Source organism: Periplaneta americana, chromosome 6 (genome assembly GCF_040183065.1).
Source record: "Periplaneta americana isolate PAMFEO1 chromosome 6, P.americana_PAMFEO1_priV1, whole genome shotgun sequence".
Taxonomy (NCBI): Eukaryota; Metazoa; Arthropoda; class Insecta; order Blattodea; family Blattidae; genus Periplaneta; species Periplaneta americana.
Window position 1 is genome coordinate 44,303,220 of NC_091122.1, and position 19,001 is coordinate 44,322,220.

The following is a 19,001-nucleotide window of genomic DNA, read 5'->3' on the forward strand; positions in this document are numbered from 1 at the left end:
TTTCCATAAAAATTTATAAACGACAATCTCAAATAATTTGAGCTAATGGCTGTGGACAGGCGAAACGAATTTAAACGCCTCTAAGAGCTTTCAACAAGTTTATTATATTGCAGCATTGAAAGAAATGTTGTACAAAAACAGGCAACTGCAGCCGCCAAATTCTGAGTGCAAGAGAGGAAGTTCCTACTTAACTTTTAAAATGTTACAAAAATAATAATATTGCTTTACACTTGGTTAGACACAATCATTTTCTTTCGTGAGTACCGCGATATGCCACGGTTCGCAAATCATCCGATTAAATTAACGCTGAAGAATAGGCTATATCAATTCAACTGTAAGATATTTTCTGTTATATCTACTGATTTTATATTCTTAAGCAAGCAAGATATCCAACAGATATCATACGAATCACATAAATTTGTTTGTCGATCTACACGCTAAACCTCAGGATCTGATGAAACGGTTTTGATCAGATTACATTATAAATTTTAGAGAAAAACAAAGAAAGAAACTAAAAAAAAAAAAAAAATAAAAGAGAACACCTAACTATAAAGATTTCATAATTATCAAAAAATTTAAAGTATTAGCACAGTTTAGTATATACAGTCACGAAGCTCAATACGTAGGGAATATGCATCCATAGATAGTTGCTTACCACTAGAATCGCTACTATCGCCTCATCACAGACAATGCGAAAAAATACCGGCAGAGTCTATTGTTCCTAGTACCCTCACAACTCAAGCTTCGTAACTGTATAGACTGTGGTATTAGCCTGAGAAAAATGATTCATTAGTAACTTCCCGAGTTGAAAGATTTAATCAAACGAATTATTCAAATTTAGCTTGCACAGAACTCACATACGCTAAAACATTTTAATCATACGTCAGTTTTTATATTAGCCTAGTATATACTGTAGTCTACTTTTATAATTTCTAACTACCGATACCCTACATTTACTTTGTGTTGATGTAGGCCTACCTAATTTCTCCCTAATCTAATTACGCCAAATTACTTTCATGTAAGAGTACAGTAACTTAACTAATGTACTTCACACATGAAATATCAAACAGAAAAGGTGGTATTTATTTATTAAAAAATACGAAAGAGTTCTTCAGTAATAATTTAGTTTATTGTTGTTTCAAAATTGTATAAAATTATGCCTACAGGTTTGCTGAAACACTGTAGAATGTTAAAATAGTAATTAAAAATGTAAAGGGGGTATATGGAAGAAGATTACTTAACCGAAATCATTTTCTGATAAAATTGTGGAGTTGTTTATGGATATGAATCAAAATCTCATAGATCTATTTGTAAATACGTAATAAAGTAAGAATAATCGAAAGTTTGAAATAGGTCTGTACCTTCTGCTGCTTGGGAGTTTTAACATAAATAGTTTTCTTTTGTATTGAAGAATTCTGGAACAATGACTAGTTTTCCCCCAAAACCAAAATATTATACCATAATGACAATAATGAATGAAAATAAATAAAATAAAAAAATCTAAGTACAGTACATCTACATTAACAGATGATCTGAAGGTGTAAATTGCAATATACCTGACAATTCGTACCTTATCTTAGTTTTTATTTCAGTTAAGTGTCAAAAACTTGATTCGTACATGGACATTTTTAAGTTACTACATTACAAACAGATTCAGATAGTTGAAAATATTCTCTCCGATGAATGTACATCATTGCATTCATTCTGTGAAATATGGGCTATATACTGTATTACATTCCTACATTTAAAATATTTAATAGGCCTACAGTTGAAGATTAGACAAAAAAAACTGCAAGTGCCAAAGAGAAACCCACTAGAAAACGGGGCTTTCTTGTGCAATTAATAATCAATGGACTTATCCTCTTTTGTCGGTAGATTGAGCCGGGGACATACGCTTTTTTTTTTTGGAAAAACTATTTTTCAAAGATGTTGGCACTTACAGCCTTTTCATGTATAGTGTTCAATTAATCATGGTTTAATATTTTTGCCCAAATCTGGCCTTATTAAATACGAACAGCCATTATTTTCGAAACTTCAATTAGAAAGCGAATATATTTTATCTTCAAAAGAAAAATATCTTACATTTTACTAGGGGAGAGTCGGGTAGTATCGGACGTCGGGTAATATCGGACAGCGAGTTTCTTTCATCTACCACACGATGATAGTACCTGATTGACATGGTTACGTTTCTGTGATGTCGCATAGAGAAACGTAACCATGTCATTCAGGTACTATCATATGGTGGTAGGTGAGAAAAAGCGCACTGTCCGATACTACCCGACTCTCCCCTAGTATTTCGAATCGTCTGAACTTTTTTAGTAACGTCTTAAATTCAACACTGTCTGATAGCAAATTCTCCAGCAATAATTTCAAGTGCTAAAATGATAAATTTATTCATTGTATTGGAGACAAAAGAAATATTCTTTTATTCAAATGAATTATAATAAGATTAACGTAGTATATTGCGATTATTCGTAACGTTCCTATTTAAAAACCAGAATAAAAAACTTTATATTGATATGCTTCTGTCATTAAACATATTATCAAGTTAAATGCATTGACGTGGATGAAAAGATTCTTTCACACGCTTTATCAAGATCACTCATCACAAAATTAGCTTTACATATCTGAGTGTAACATTATTTTTGTTACAAGTCAATATAAATACCTCAATTTAATTTGGTTGAATTTCAGATTCCGTAGAACTGCAGAAGTAGAAATATTTATTATAAAAAGTTCTGAAAATAGTCTATGAAGAATTCGCGGGAAAAACTATGAATGTTACAGTTTTCTTAAGGTGATGTCATTATCTAATTCAATGGATCACTGCGAAATTTAATGTTGTTCTTATGAAAAATGGTAAAAAGGAGAATTATCACCACAAATACAGTAATCCTTTCCTTTATTTTCTATAGAAACAGCACTACATCTTGCAGTTATAGACTCAATTAGATCACTATCTAATCCTTAACAGAAATGTGACATTCATCGTTTTTCCCGCAAACTCTTCATATGCTAATACACGAGCTCATTCAGAGACAAAATATTTCTGTAAAATCTTTGTTTAAGTTTCCGCATTTTTAAATCGATCATAAGATACTATAGGACTATATGAACACAAGATAGACTGCTGCAAAATTGTCAAGCGTTCGTAATGATTATTTTTCCGTGTACATTTTATACCGTTGAATCAACTGAACCAAGTTTAAACAAATTAATAGTGACTTCACTGAAGTAGGTAGATACAAAATAAGCTTAAATATTGGTTTATGTCTTAATAATTTAATTACTACCACATTTCGCACGCATAAATATAGTGTAAAAACGGAGACAAATAAATTTAAGGATAGTCTGTAATTCCATATCTTACAATGTTAAATTTCCTCAATTTTGGGTGCACTTTTCTCAGAAGTTACCAAAGATACAAATGTAGAAAAAATAGGGCATATGTAACATAGCTTACATAAATTTAAAATTCCACTCAGCAGTTGGCAAAAAATAATCATTGATAACATGTTTTGCATTAAAAGAATTACTGTAAATTATTTTTTATTTTTGCTGAAGATAGAAATAGACTTAATTTTTTTAACCTACTGTATAAAATGCCATCACATTGATATTGTATATTAATTTCAGCCTTCTGGGTACAATACGTTTTGAGAAAAGTGCACCAATGTCACACAAAATAAGAAAGTGCAGAAAAATGGTGTCAAAGTTTAAAGTTAAATTCCTCAATTTTTGGGTGTACTTTTCTCATAAGTGATAAAAGATACAAATGCAGAAAAAATAGGGCATATGTAACATACTTTTATGTATACAACTGTCTAAATAAATTTAAAATTCCATTGAACGGTTGGCAAGAAAAAATTTTTCACTGATAACATTTTTTGCATTAAGAATTACTACAATATTTTTGTTGAAGATAGGACTACAAGCTGACAATTAGAAGAAATAAAAATCATATTATCATTTTACACATATTAAACTACCGAAAAATGATAAAAACCAAAATTTCATTTTTTTTGTCAAAATTCGGTGTATAGATTCCCCTTAAAACAAGTACGATTAAACTTATAGGCTAATGTAAATAAATTAATATAAATGAAAGGCGTTTTCTACATTTTTACAATAATATATGATAAGTGGCCGACATCCTAAATCAACATTGCACTACAAATGAAAAGATACAAAGATTCAGGACAATTATCAAACAATTTATGAACTATTGAACCATGAAAGGTTATTCAACATAAACATTAAGTTAATACTATGATGATGATGATAATGATAATGATAATAATAATAATAATAATAATAATAATAATAATAGTTAACCTATCATTATTATGACTAATAGACGTTGATGGAATTTTTTTCTGAATTTTATTTCTAATCAACAATCTAGTGCAAAAGCAGGGCATTCCTTATAAAACACCAAACAATTTTCATTGATAGGAATAATGTTTAGTAAGTGCAGTATTTCTTTATGAATAATTCTTGATCTCATCCACACTTTATACCGCGATCTGTATGACTATTCATTTGTGGGTTGAAATAAATTTTCGGTTTTAGACTAAATGACAGATTTAGCCTCGAAAACTGAAAACCAAAGCCTTTTAGGCCGCTAAACTGTAAGAAGTGAAATAGTGATATGCTACAGAATACAATATCAGAACAAGTAAATGGATTTAACTATCTAACTTAACCTAGGATGCTGTGTACTTCTCGTATTTAGGTGAAAAAAAATTCAAACAAAACTAAATTAAAATACACAAACAAATTAAGAGTCCACTGCAAGAATGATGGATGTAATTTGGAATACATTTTGCAGGCGAAGCAATTGAAAGTTTGAAATGTTTAGCGCTCAAAGCTTAACTGAGATTTTCCGATCATTACTGGACAATGACTATCAGTGTTAATGCCATATAACTTTGTATGTACATTCTATATGTCTTAAGCTATGCATTGACAGTCTGGGTTCATTTTTGACAAGAAAGTGACATCCATCATTCTTGCATTGGACTCTTCATATGGTAAGTGCCTGACATCCTAAATCAACATTGCACTACACAATATGAAAAGATACAAAGATCCAGGAAAACTATCAAATCAAACTATTTATGAACTATTGAACCGTGACAGACTATTGGACGTAAATATTAAGTTGATACGATGATGATAATGATGATGATGATATATTATTATTATTATTATTATTATTATTATTATTATTATTATTAGACATTGATGGAAATTTTTACTTAATTTTATTTCTAATCAACAATCTAGTGCAAAAGCAGGGCATTCCTTATAAAACATCTAACATTTTCATTGATAGGACCTATATCTCTCGCGAATAATGTTTAATAAGTGCGATATTTCTTTATGAACAATTCTTGATTTCATCCACACTTTGTACCGCGATCTGTATGACTATTCATTTGTGGGTTGAACTAAGTTTTCGGTTTCAGACTAAATGACAGATTTAGCCTCGAAAACTGAAAACCAAAGCCTTTTAGGTCGCTAAACTGTAAGAAGTGAAATAGTGATAGGCTACAGAATACAATACTAGAACAAGTAAATGGATTTAACTATCTAGCTTAAGCTAGGATGCTACTGTACTTCTGGTATTCAGGTGAAAAAAAATTCAAACAAAACTAAATTAAAATACACTAACAATTATAGAACAGACTGAATAAAATTTTGAAACCTAATCAGATTTAAAAATGAACAAATATTATAGGTCTACAAGACCTTAGCAGCTGCTATGTTGTCGAAAACAAGATTTAACAAGCTTAAATTTTAAATTCTTTTAGGAAACCAGCTGGACACACTTCGTTACACTATAAAATAATTAGAAATTATATTTAACTCTTTTCAGAAAGAGTCAGAAATTACAAGCGAACCTGGATACAATTATTAGAATGGATAATAACAGAATAACTCAACAAATTTCAAGTTTCCAGCCTAGAAGAAAAAGATGAGTAGGAAGACCTTTAAACGTCTGAATGACGATTTCATTTTGTGTGTCGAAATAGACCAACTGGTTTACAATCGTGAAGAATTATCATTATCATCACTTTGAACTTTGTCACTGTTTTGTATGAGATGCAGAAATATGTTCCGAACAAATGTAACACTGAAAAATTCCTTTGCACAACGAAAAGTTACATTTGTTCCGATCAAATTTAGCGCACAAAAACTAAAATTATTTTAATCATTTATTATCATAATACACTCTGCTCTCTTAAATTGACTGAGCATATTGGGAATTAAATCATTGGTGTTCTCAAAACACGCTATGAAATTTTTAATATAAAACAATTTTTATCTCGAAAAGGAAGTAAAAACGAGCAAAAATGTATTAAACTTTTTTTGTTAGAAACATCTCAAAGAATAACACTTTGAAATTAATGACTTTATTTACGATTCATGATTAAAGCTCTAACTTCATAACATAATTAACCCTGTCTCTTACCAGCTTCGTGAAAACATCGACTTTAGTTCTTCGCATTATAAAAACGTACTGTATGTGTTTGGAGGAATAGATCCCTGAGGTTTTAACTTATAACCAGTTACAAAATATCTAATAAATCAGATTTCAACCCCGCTGAAAATCTCGTAACCATCTCTGCAATAAAAATATAACCGCAGATGGGCAATCGTATGTTTCTTATTAGGAAAACAATCGAAATGTTAGTAGTTTGCCATCCAAGTTTCTCAGACAAAAAAAAACTCGACTCCTATGTTATAGGCATTTTGTAATGCAAAAATTAATCTCATTAAAACATTCCCATAAGCTTACATCGTTTCCGTGACGTAACAAAGAATAATTTAGATATTTGTTTACAAACATACGGAATTGCTTCTGGTTTATCACTCTGCCATAAATCACGTTTAGTGTATACTTTAAATCCACATGAAAATTGTTTATTATTTTGTCTCTCCAGCTTCTATAACAGCTGTCAACAACGAATTTATTTTTCGATGCGATAAATTGATCACTGCCACTACTATCGATTACTTTATTATTGGATTGTTCTCTAGAAGTCTAGAATAAAGAATTTTAAATCGCTTTAATGGTAAATTTACTAAGAATTCTGATTTTTTAAATAATTTAAGATTAGTAGTTTAATTAGTTACATTCATCGAAGTATATTTTCAGACCCGAGATGTTTTAGAAACGTACACTTGGCTGCAAAAGAAATGCAAATATGAAATTATATCGTTTTCCGACGACTTCAGCAAACATGGCGAGGTGGAAAGCTATTTTCCTGAGATTATATTTTTTAAACATGTTCACATTATTATTTAATATTAATTTATTTTAAATTATTCATATAGCCCTACTTTTATACATGATCATGAAATTAGAAATAGTGAACAAATTAATATTCCATATTGTAGAGTACACAACAGCAATACAAACTTTTTAATTATGGGGATGAAATTATATAATAAGCTCCCAAGTCAATATTATAAATTACCAATCAATAGCTTCAAAACTAGATTTTACAATTGGTTATTAAATAATCCTTTTTATTCTGTTGCTGAGTTTTTCAACACAAATTTGTATGAAATTGTATTTTAATAAATAAGTTTAATTGCAATTTAGTTAGTTTTCTTTAATTTAAAAGTTTCAAATTATTTCATGTTTTCATTGTATTATTTAAATTTTACTGTTTCTTTTATTGGTGTTTTTTAAATGTATTTATATGTTTTTCAATGTATTCTGACGAAGCCTAAAACTGTACTATGTCTAATGGCCAGATGAATTGAATTGAATTTTATTTTAGAACATTAATAACACGCCTAAAAGTAGTCTAATATTTCCATGTCAGTCATTGAATTGGATTAGCGATGTATCAGCAATGGACTACTCAATAAAATAAAATAAATTAACGATTAAGTGATTTTCATATCGTCACTTGAATGCAAGAACTAGGTAACTCAATTATTCCTATTTTGAGATATTGCCTCTTTACCTATTTATTGCACTGAGGAATATGTCTCGTTTTCTTTTAACTATTTGTTACATTGGAAAATAGATGTCGCTGGCATCGTTTGATCAGTTACCAAGTTCTTGCATTACATTTTGTGCGATTTTTGCTATGCTATAACAGAGATAACTAAAAAACACAAATTTCGAGTTACCTATTTCTTGCATTCAGGTGGCGCTATCTTGTCCAAAATTCCGGCCAAAAGTCGCCCAATTGTGTTAGTCACAAATCTTTAAAAATAGGTCGCAAAATCTCTGTTTATGTAGCTCAAACGGCGAAATATCGCCCAATCTGGCAACTCTACCTAAGCAGTTACCTAGATCTTATGCGTATTAAGAAGTTAGTTCAAAAACAGTTGTTTTAATTTAATCCCAATTTAAATCCGACGTCTCGTTGGAGCAGTATTTTAACAGTTTTTATTTGCGAAGTTAAATGGTTTTGTCGCTATTAACTTGTATTGCTCTTAGGCCTATACTTAACATCGGCTATTAAAATCTTAATTTTCTAACTGAAGGAAATGAATAATCTACAGAATTATTTTTTTCTGCGAGCAATTGTTTAAATTACAATGAAATCACAGTAGCCTGTAATCTATTTTAGACCGAAGAAGTTACAGCATTTGCCAACGTTATTTTAATATTCGCGATTGTGTGATGTCATTATCACAAGCTCAAAAACTAGAAACACCGTATTCATGCAGGATGGTACACCTTCCCAGATCTTCAAACCCGTGAATCAGTTTTTAAAGTAGTATACTTTTAGTGTCTACGTACCTTTTATTAGCAGGTAATTTTGCCGCCTCCAAGATGGCCAGATATTAATCCTGAGGGGTTTCATTTTGTGGGGTTATTTAAAAGAAAGAGTGATTTTAAGTTCGGTACGAGTTTTGGAAGACGGAAATTATTCTTTTCACAATCGGAAAATGATAAAATATAATTTCGATAGTTTAGCGCACACTCTTCAGTACAATTTTTGGGTAAAAGCTTTTAAGTGCTTTATTACTTATTAGATATTGTTAGAGGGGCTATTTTTAAATTGATTTTTGACAACAATCAGTTTACCATTTCAATATTATGTTTACTTACTGGGAATAGTTAATAAATTGCTGTTTAAGGGGAGAGGATGGTAGTTTTTAAACTTTTTTCTTATTTGGTGCAAAATATTAATTTTTTGTATGTAGAGAGCTCATAGCTGTGGCAACTCAACCAAATAAAAGTATTTAAAAAAAATATTATTTGGGGACCCAAATTTGAAAAAAAATATACCCAATGCAGGATTGTACTAAAACCGATATATCTAAACCGTATTTAAAGTTAGATTCAAACAGTTTTTTGCAATGTATTTGCAAAAGCATTTTCTACAAACTGTCTGTAACAGAATTTTGATATTAGTCCCTACGTTTGTAAAATAAACAATTAAAATTTAATAACAATTTTCTGATTTCCTTTCTTGCAAACAAACGGACTATTTTTAAAATGAAATCAATTAACAAAATTATGTTACAGAGAAAAGTTTCCCAATATTCTAAAGAAAGTGTGTTCTAAATTTCATGCATGTATCTTTAATAGTTCAAAAATTATATCCATTTTTGTCTGGCAATGTAGCAAAAAGAATGAAGTTACTGGAAACCGATAAAAGCGGGCGTGTGATTTAAAAATCCAAAGCGCAGGAAGTTTAAAAATGACGTCTCAACATCCGATAAGGGCACAAATACCCACAAAATGTTATGCAATGTATTCCACACATATCAAAGGGTATTTGAAAGAAAAAAAAAATGTTTGAAAATTTAATTTACCGAAAACAACGATAAAAGTGAGCGAGTGATTTAAAAATCCATAACCCAGGAAATTTTAAAATGGCGACTTAACATTCGATAAGGGCACAAATACCCACAAAATGTTATGCTATGCATTCCACACATATCAGAGTATTTTAAAGAATTTTTTTTGAAAATTTACTTATTTTTTCACCAAAAAATACCATCCTCTCCCCTTAGACAATAAAGATGAAAATTAGATTTACCAAGATTCAAAGAATGTGTGCGCTACACCATCAATTTCATGTAAATTAAATTCACACAAAAATCAAGCAATTGTTTTTAAACAACTTCCTCACTATAACGCAATGCTAACATGAAAAATACCATTCCTTCTGTAAAGAAACAGTTTCTATATTTTCAAGTCTTCGAACTACTGACTAAACATACAATGGCCCTAATTTACGAAAATATGAGCAAATGAATTTGTCTCTTACTTTTGAAAAACCTTCTATCCATATATTGTGACTATTAACCTACTCATAGCGGAGTGTCAGACAGTTTTATAAAAAATTTATGAATATAATATTATTTTACGGCTTTGTGTTACAATAACGAACAGTTTTCATATTTGCGTATAACAATTTTTGAAACTTTACAAATCCGTTACAGACTATTGTAAATATCTGGCTCATGTAAAAGTCTTTGTTTTAAAATTATACCTGAATTATATAGGCCTATACAAGACTTCCAGACAGAAATAATGTAACAGTTTTGTTGCAGAGACTGCAAACTCAAGTCGACAAAAAGTTCATAAATTGAAAACAAACAGCATTTAAATCGCCGCTAATGATAATCCAATTTTATGGAACATGTTTAAACATAGATCTATAGCCTACATAAAATTTAACCGATTAACATGTATCTTATTTATCTAATTATCATTTGTAAGTAGGGTTGCCAACTTTTTTTGAAGAGGATGCGGGAGATTAAGGAATCGACAAAATTTAATATGGAAAATTGTAAAATTATTCCGTTCAGTTACTAAAAAAAAAACAACTTTACTCCACACTTCGCCAGCTAGGCTTAAATAAGAGTATCTTGAGGCAGATTTTGTTTCACGTAATAGTTGAATTAGACTACAGTTTGCAGCTCTGATTTGATTAGATGTGTCGTGCTCCTGTTTCTAACATCTGTTCAATTATTGCTCATGAGATAAAACATCCTCTTTGAATGAGCATGACTACTTGGTATGCTTAGAACAAAACTCGCCAGTTTTTTTTTTTTTACAATTTATAATATTAATAGACTCTATTGTTTGATTTTAAATAGGTGAGTATAAAACCCATTTCTGGCAAGCATTGCCTTCTAAAAAGCATGACACATTTCAATGCATCTCTTGAACAACAAAACTCATCATATCACCATTCACGGCAAAATCAAACGTTTAGAATAAAGATTTTTACATTATGCAAAAATAAGGGAGAAAAATGCACGAAGAGAAGGAAAATACGGGAGCCGGGATACTTTTAAAAATTAGGGGCAAATACGGGAGATCACGGGAAATACCGTAGGGTTGGCAACCCTATTTGTAAGTAGCCTAAATGGACAAAGTGAAAATATTAATTTTCGGCTTTGTGTCACTTCACATGTTGTGAGGTGTTACAATAACGAACGAATTTCATATTTTCGTAACTTACAAGTTTTAAAAACTTTACAAATTCGTTACAGACTATTGTAAATATCTGGCCTATGTAAAATCTTTGTTTTAAACTATAATATACAAGATTTCCAGATAGTAATAATATAGCACTTCTGTTACAGAGACTGTAAACTCAGTCGAGAAAAAGTTCAGAAATTGAAAAACGGCATTTAAAACGTCGCTAATGATAAATCTAATTTTATGGAACAGATAGACTATTATCGTATATACAAAATTTAACCGACAGTACTAACACTCCAATTGCCATTTGTAAGTAAAGGCTCAAAGTCAATTTTGAATTTTTATTAAAACCATTATTCTAATAGTAGATTTTACGTTTCAAATTAAGACCTAAATGTGGACTTTAATAGAACAATATACATACTTAGGTACAGATGAGTCACAAGTAAAAAACCCAACCAAAAAATCAGTAAAACGCTTAACATTAATTAGATTAATATAATTATTTCCATTTTGCTTTGTGATGCTCGATGTAGAGTGTAGAATATCAACTTCTTCTAATGCCGAGAGTAAGAAAAAAGAGTTTCTACCTCTTGTCTCCAGTTATCTCGAAGGCGTGTATATGCGAACTTCTTTTAGTAGGCCTATATTTTATTATCATTGGTAATGATAAGTTAACAAGTAACACAATAAAATACTAAATGTTTTACGGATTTTTTTGGGTTTCTTCGGTCTCTTGACTCACGTCTATGAAAATAAGTAAGTAAATAAGTGAAATAAATCTGGTGTTTGTGCGTGTGTGTATGTTACTGTTTCTAAACTTGTGCGCTTAGAAAGAGGCAATATCTAACATGTAGGTTAAGTTGTTATTCATATTTCTCCGACTTAAATGATTCAGTTTGCAATAAATGATGATGATGATGATGATGATGATGATGTTAAGTAGTAGGCCTAATAATAATAATAATAATAATAATAATAATAATAATACATTTTCAATCATGCCTATGATTCGCATTACGGAATGCGCGCTGGTTTCAGTCTTCAAGGGGAAAGAAATTTTATCATGAACTTTCGGTCAGTGTATGAGACCGGTGCCCACCCAGCATCGTGATGCACTTGGGGAGCTACGATAGGTAGCAAAATCCGGTTACGAAAGCCAGAATTACACGATATTTCCATTCTGGTTGGATGATCGTCCACCTCTGCTTCGGTATGTGGATTTGAGGCCAGCAGCCGACTGATCGGTCTGAGCTCTTAAAGGCCTGTAGTGCCACGGATTATTATTATTATTATTATTATTATTATTATTATTATTATTATTATTATTATTATTATTATTATTAGTTTGAGAACAATAACAGCATCCAGAATTCAGTTACATTATTATAAAACATTTCAAGTCTAATAAAGGGAAAATACATTAGATAAGTTAGACTACAGATTAAACCGCATCCACTTTTTAAAGTTACAAGGGATAAAAAGGTAAAGGTAAAGGTATCCCCGTAACATGCCATGAAGGCACTTGGGGGCATGGAGGTAGAGCCCCATGCTTTCCATGACCTCGGCACTAGAATGAGGTGGTGTGGTCGGCACCACGCTCTGACCGCCTTTTACCCCCGGGAAAGACCCGGTACTCAATTTTATAGGAGGCTGAGTGAACCTCGGGGCCGTTCTGAAAGTTTGGTAACGAGAAAAAATCCTGTTACCACCTTGGATCGAACCCCGGACCTTCCAGTCCGTAGCCAGCTGCTCTACCACCTGAGCTACCCGGCCGCCTACAAGGGATAAAATATAAACATTTATTTGCATCGATGATCGAGGATCACTAATCAGAATAGTTACTTTTCAGTCTAATACGGAGTGTGATACTTTGATTAATCATTTTTAAATCCGACAAATTAATCCATAGTCCATAAAAGCAGCAGAAGCAACATATATTAAGTTTTCCCCAAATATTAACTTTGTAAAATAGAATGTCACATCCATTTTTGAGCCAAGTAAAATGTAAAATATGAAAACGATTTTAACGGCTTTTTAGTCTAGAAATGCAGAAATATAAAATATAAAAATGTTGATAGCTGATGTCATTGCCTAGATTATAAAATAATATTTTAAAACTTCTTCTCTATCTTAATTATCAGTTGGATACTTGAACTTTAAGTGATAGGCCTACACTAATAAGAATAAAGAATAACATTTAGCCTGAGTAACAAACATTCAGTTCTGTAGAATATGAGGTAATAACTCGTTTGATAATTATGAAATAGTAGGGCTAACAGCAGTGTTAACGAGCGCAATGCAATCTGGTAACAACAAATGCGATCCAACTTTCTTCCAGGCATCTTACAATAAAACTGACAATTCTATCATGTCTTTACTTCCATCAGTAATTACTGTACAACATTAAATTTATCAATTCTGATAATTATCTTGACATATTATCATATCGATGTTTGCGATTTTGTGTCCATAGTCTATGTATCTGTCACTGAGAAGCCTATGAGCTAAATGCTAAATAATATTTTCATAATAACACTAACAGTCCTAAGAAGTAAATAAAATTGTCAAGAGTTCGGTTAATATTAACAGTAGGCCTATTGATCTGAAGAGATCAAGTCCGTTAAGACGTCAAAAAATCGACGAAAATGCATTTAAATATACCAAAAAATACGTAGGCAAAATACTACAGCGGTATAAATTTTATTTTAGTTTATAATTTCGTAATTTAATCATGTAAACAGAGCAGTATGCTGTGTATCTTCAATTTCATCGCCCTTTGTGACTTGTCTCGGTAACATATGCTAACTTTCCGTTCTGTTTCTTCTAACTGCTTTCTTGTATATTTTGCTTATTTTATTATTATTGATAAATACTATAAAATGCTGATAATGAACCATTTTAAAATGCAATTACTATCATTTATTTACGCCTGGATGTGGCTGTCGGATTAGGGCCTATTCAGACTTGGACGTCATTGTTTTGCATTACATTTCAAGCTAGCCTGCATTGGTATTCATTTAAGAATGTCACAAACACTAGTTTTATATAAAAGATTTCGTAGGCCTACTCTATTTTCATGTAGCTACAGTAAGTTACGCCTTTTGAGGGGCTATCTTATTCGTTATCGTAGCCCACTATAATTTAAGATTGGTTCCACAACTTCATATTACTTAGTTTCAAAGATTTAGCTTCCAAATTTATTTCCATTATAATGTCAATTTTTTTTTCGTAAATTTCTACAATATGGTTTGATTTATAACTTGGTAGTCCATCTGCGTTAGACAAGCAAGCCTATTATGCGTTTTTCCATGAAGTGTAGGCCTATTTCATTATGGTATTAATTTGTGGGGTACCGGTGTTCTAATTTTGCAGGAAAAAGCATTACGAATTATTACTAATTCATCTTTTAATCCTCATTGTCTACCTTTATTTCGTAATGCTAATATTCTTACTGTAATTAATCAATATAGCCTATTTATGACTGTTTAGTCTATACCAAGATTAACTTAAATAGTCATGCTTCTCAATCCCAGCTTCACTAGTAGGCCTATTTTACTAGAAATAATCATTATATTGTAGGCTAACACCTACGGTCAAGTTGACAAGACCAAGAAATGGTTCAATGTTATTTCTTTAGATACGTTTAACAGATCGCCTAAGAATGCCCACTGAGTTGGCTTATTTACATTCAAAGTTGTTTTAAAAAATGACTTATAGATAATCCTTTTTATCATATTAATGAATTTTTTGACAGCCATATAAACTTGGAGATTTACTGGCATGTAAAAGAACTCCTGCAGGACAAAATTCCGGCACACCGGCGACGCTGATATAACCTCTGCAGTTGCGAGCGTCGTTAAATAAACCATAATTTTTTTATAAACTTGGAATTTTAACATTTTAATCTGATTGTGTTTCTATTGATTATTGTCTATAATTGCGTAATTATAATTCTGACAAATAAACATGATTGAGTGATTGGTTGGTTAATTGATTTATTTATTTAAAAGTTATAAAAAATGCTGAAACAATTTCTTAGTGCACTGTGAATTTCCAGACCATGGTGACATTTATCTTAAAGCACAACCTTCATTTTTTGCTAGATCTGTTGTTCATGTAGCTACAATACCCTTTTTCTGGGGCTATCATATCTATTATCGTAGACTACATAATTTAAATTGGTTGCACAACTCCGAATTTGTTTCGAGGATTTAGCTTCCAAAATTATTTCCATTATAGACTAATGTTAAAGTTATTTTTGTAAATTTCTACAATTTCAATGGTTTGATTTATAACTTGGTAGTTCATCTGCATTAGACAATCTTTCTTCACGAGTAAGTTGTAATATAAAATGCTGAAGCAATAATTTCTTAGCTCACTATGAATTTCCAGACCATGGCGACATTTATCTTAAAACACCCCCTTCATTTTTGTTAGATATTTCATACATAGGTAGAGTTTAAATATACTAAGCAATTCTACAGGAATAAAAATCACAAAATATCTAACTTATCTGTAGGTTCATTCGTTCCCATAAGTAAACAAATAAATATAAGTATATTTTGCGAAGAATGTATTAAATACCACATCAAAATACCAATTAACTGTAAAGATAATTTTAATTATTAATATGTTATTTGACTTCGAACTTCTCATGACATAATACGTCACGTTCAGAAACGAAAACTATAAAGAGTAACTTAGTAGCAGACGTAGATATTTCAAATCTTATAATACGGTTTTATTAAAAAGTTATTTTCTAGCTTATAAAATACTATACTAATCTATATTTCACGATGTTAGGGCCTATAAGCTAGTCTGAGGTATCGTAGAGGTAATATTATTGCATTCCACGATAACGAATTCGGATAAACAATAAAGTGGTTGTAATCGAGAAAACCTGAACCTCCGCCCAACAATGGTCCGCGGGATTAGTCCGTTCCGCAACATATAAACAGCTTTAATTAATTAACAACGGCTATTGTTATTTTCTAAGTCTATAGACCTACTTCGTGTCTATGCAAATGCCAACCGACTGCAATTATTTTCTTAAGCAACGCCAGGGTTGCCAGATTGGGCGATATTTCGCCGTTTTGGGCTACATAAATAGAGATTTTTTTTAAAGAATGGCGACTATCGCCATTTGAACGACTTTCGCCTGGAATTTTGCGAAATTTGGGCGATATAGAAAAACCTCACGTAATAGTTTATTTATTTTATTTAGTACTTTATTTCTATTGAGTAGTTCATTGCTGATACATCGCTAATTCAATCCAATGACCGATACGATGGAACTTGTCACCGATCTTTGACACTTGTTTAACCAACGTATCGTTTCTTCCTCACCCCAGGAAGTAGTTCTACTAATCTTTTTTTTTTTTAATCTGAGTACCAATAAACTTACCAACAATGGGCCTTATACACCAAGCACTTCAGAGAATTTCCTACCAATGTAAAAATTAGCAATCTAACAGTAGTTCCTACTTCAACTTTACTCCCTTTGTTTAATTTATTCAAAGGTGTTGTTAAGTGAGTTTGGTTTAATTTGTAGTGGGTTGTTGCAGGACTTGTGTTATGCGAAACTGAAGAAGTGGGGAAAATTTGAGAAGATCGGTACAAAAAGCAATTCAAAGCGAATGCAATAAATACTAAATTTATTTTGTTTTAGGCTTATTTACTTTATTCTATTGAGTAGTTCATTGCCGATACATCGCTAATCCAATCCAATGACCGACATGAAATGCGGTACCTACTAGATATTATCATAGTTGACACGCTGGAAATTGTCACCGACCTTTGACACTTGTTTAAACAAACGTATCGTTTCTTCCTTGCCCCAGGAAGTAGGCATACTGCGCTTTTTTTTCTTAATCTGAGAACCAATAAACTTACCAACAATGGACCTTATAGACCAAGCACTGTAGAGAATTTCCTACCAATGTAAAATTTAGCAATCTAACAGTAGTTCCTACACCAACTTGACTCCCAATACGTTTAATTTGTTCAAAGGTGTTGTTAAGTGGAATTGGTTTAATTTGTAGTGGGTTGTAGCAGGACGTGTGTTACGCGAAATTGAAGAAGTGGGGAAAATTTGGGAAGATCGGTACAAAAAGCAATGCAAAGGGAATGCAATAAATACTAAATTTATTTTATTTTATTTACTTTATTCTATTGAGTAGTTCATTGCCGATATATCGCTAATCCAATCCAATGACCGACATGAAATGCGGTACCTACTAGATATTATCATAGTTGACACGCTGGAAATTGTCACCGACCCTTGACACTTGTTTAACCAACGTATCGTTTCTTCCTCGCTCCAGGAAGTAGGCCTATTGTGCTTTTTTTTCTTAATCTCAGGACCAATAATGGACCTTATAGACCAAGCCCTCTAGAAAATTTCCTAGCAATGTAAAAATTAGCAACCTAACAGTAGTTCCTACTTCAACTTTACTGCCTATCTTTAATTTATTCAAAGGTGTTGTTAAGTGGAATTGGTTTAATTTGTAGTGGGTTGTAGGAGGACTTGTGTTATGCGAAATTGAAGAAGTGGGGAAAATTTGGTAAGATCGGTACAAAAAGCAATGCAAACGAATGCAATAAATACCAAATTTATTTTATTTTATTTACTTTATTCTATTGAGTAGTTCATTGCCGATACATCGCTAATCCAATCCAATGACCGACATGAAATGCGGTACCTACTAGATATTATCATAGTTGACACGCTGGAAATTGTCACCGACCTTTGACACTTGTTTAACCAACGTATCGTTTCTTCCTCGCCCCAGGAAGTAGGCCTATTGTGCTTTTTATTCTTAATCTCAGGACCAATAATGGACCTAATAGACCAAGCACTGTAGAAAATTTCCTAGCAATGTAAAAATTAGCAACCTAACAATAGTTCCTACTCCAATTTTACTCCCAATACGTCTAATTTATTCAAAGGTGTTAAGTGAGATTGGTTTAATTTGTAGTGGGTTTTAGCAGGACTTGTGTTATGCGAAATTGAAGAATTGGGGAAAATTTGAGAAGATCGGTACAAAAAGCAATTCAAAGCGGATGCAATAAATAGGCCTACTAAATTTACAGAATTTAATACATAAATAGGTATGACATAAAATAACGGTATTAGTATAACATCATAAAAACGCATTACCGTAAACTGGGGTTACTTTGAACAGATAGGAAACTTTGAACATTTTTTTCAGAAAATCATATGTAGGTTTCTACATGCTGCACTTATTATACATGGAGGTAAATTATCATAAAATCATCCACATACCAAATTTACCTACATCTATAACAAGTCCAGCATGTAGAAACCTAAATAGGATTTTCTGAAAAAAATGTTCAAAGTATCCTCTGTGTTCAGAGTAACCCCAGTTTACCGTACACTGAGATTAATAATTTTTAAAGTAGAAAAATTGGCGACATTGGGCTACAATAGCACCAACATTCGGCGACTTTAGGTAAAATCAATCTGGCAACGCTGAGTTATTAACAGAATTATCTGTAGCGTATAATTTAATTTTATTTTAAAACGCTGTAGAATAAATTTCCGTGATCCGTTGATTGT

General features: G+C 31.5%; 1 protein-coding gene across 2 annotated transcripts in view; it reads right to left on the reverse strand.

Moving 5' to 3' along the window:
• The window catches only part of Lim1 (LIM homeobox 1), a 539,144-nt gene that overhangs the window by 518,521 nt on the left and 1,622 nt on the right, over positions 1–19,001 (reverse strand). The gene's annotated exons all lie outside the window — the stretch shown is intronic.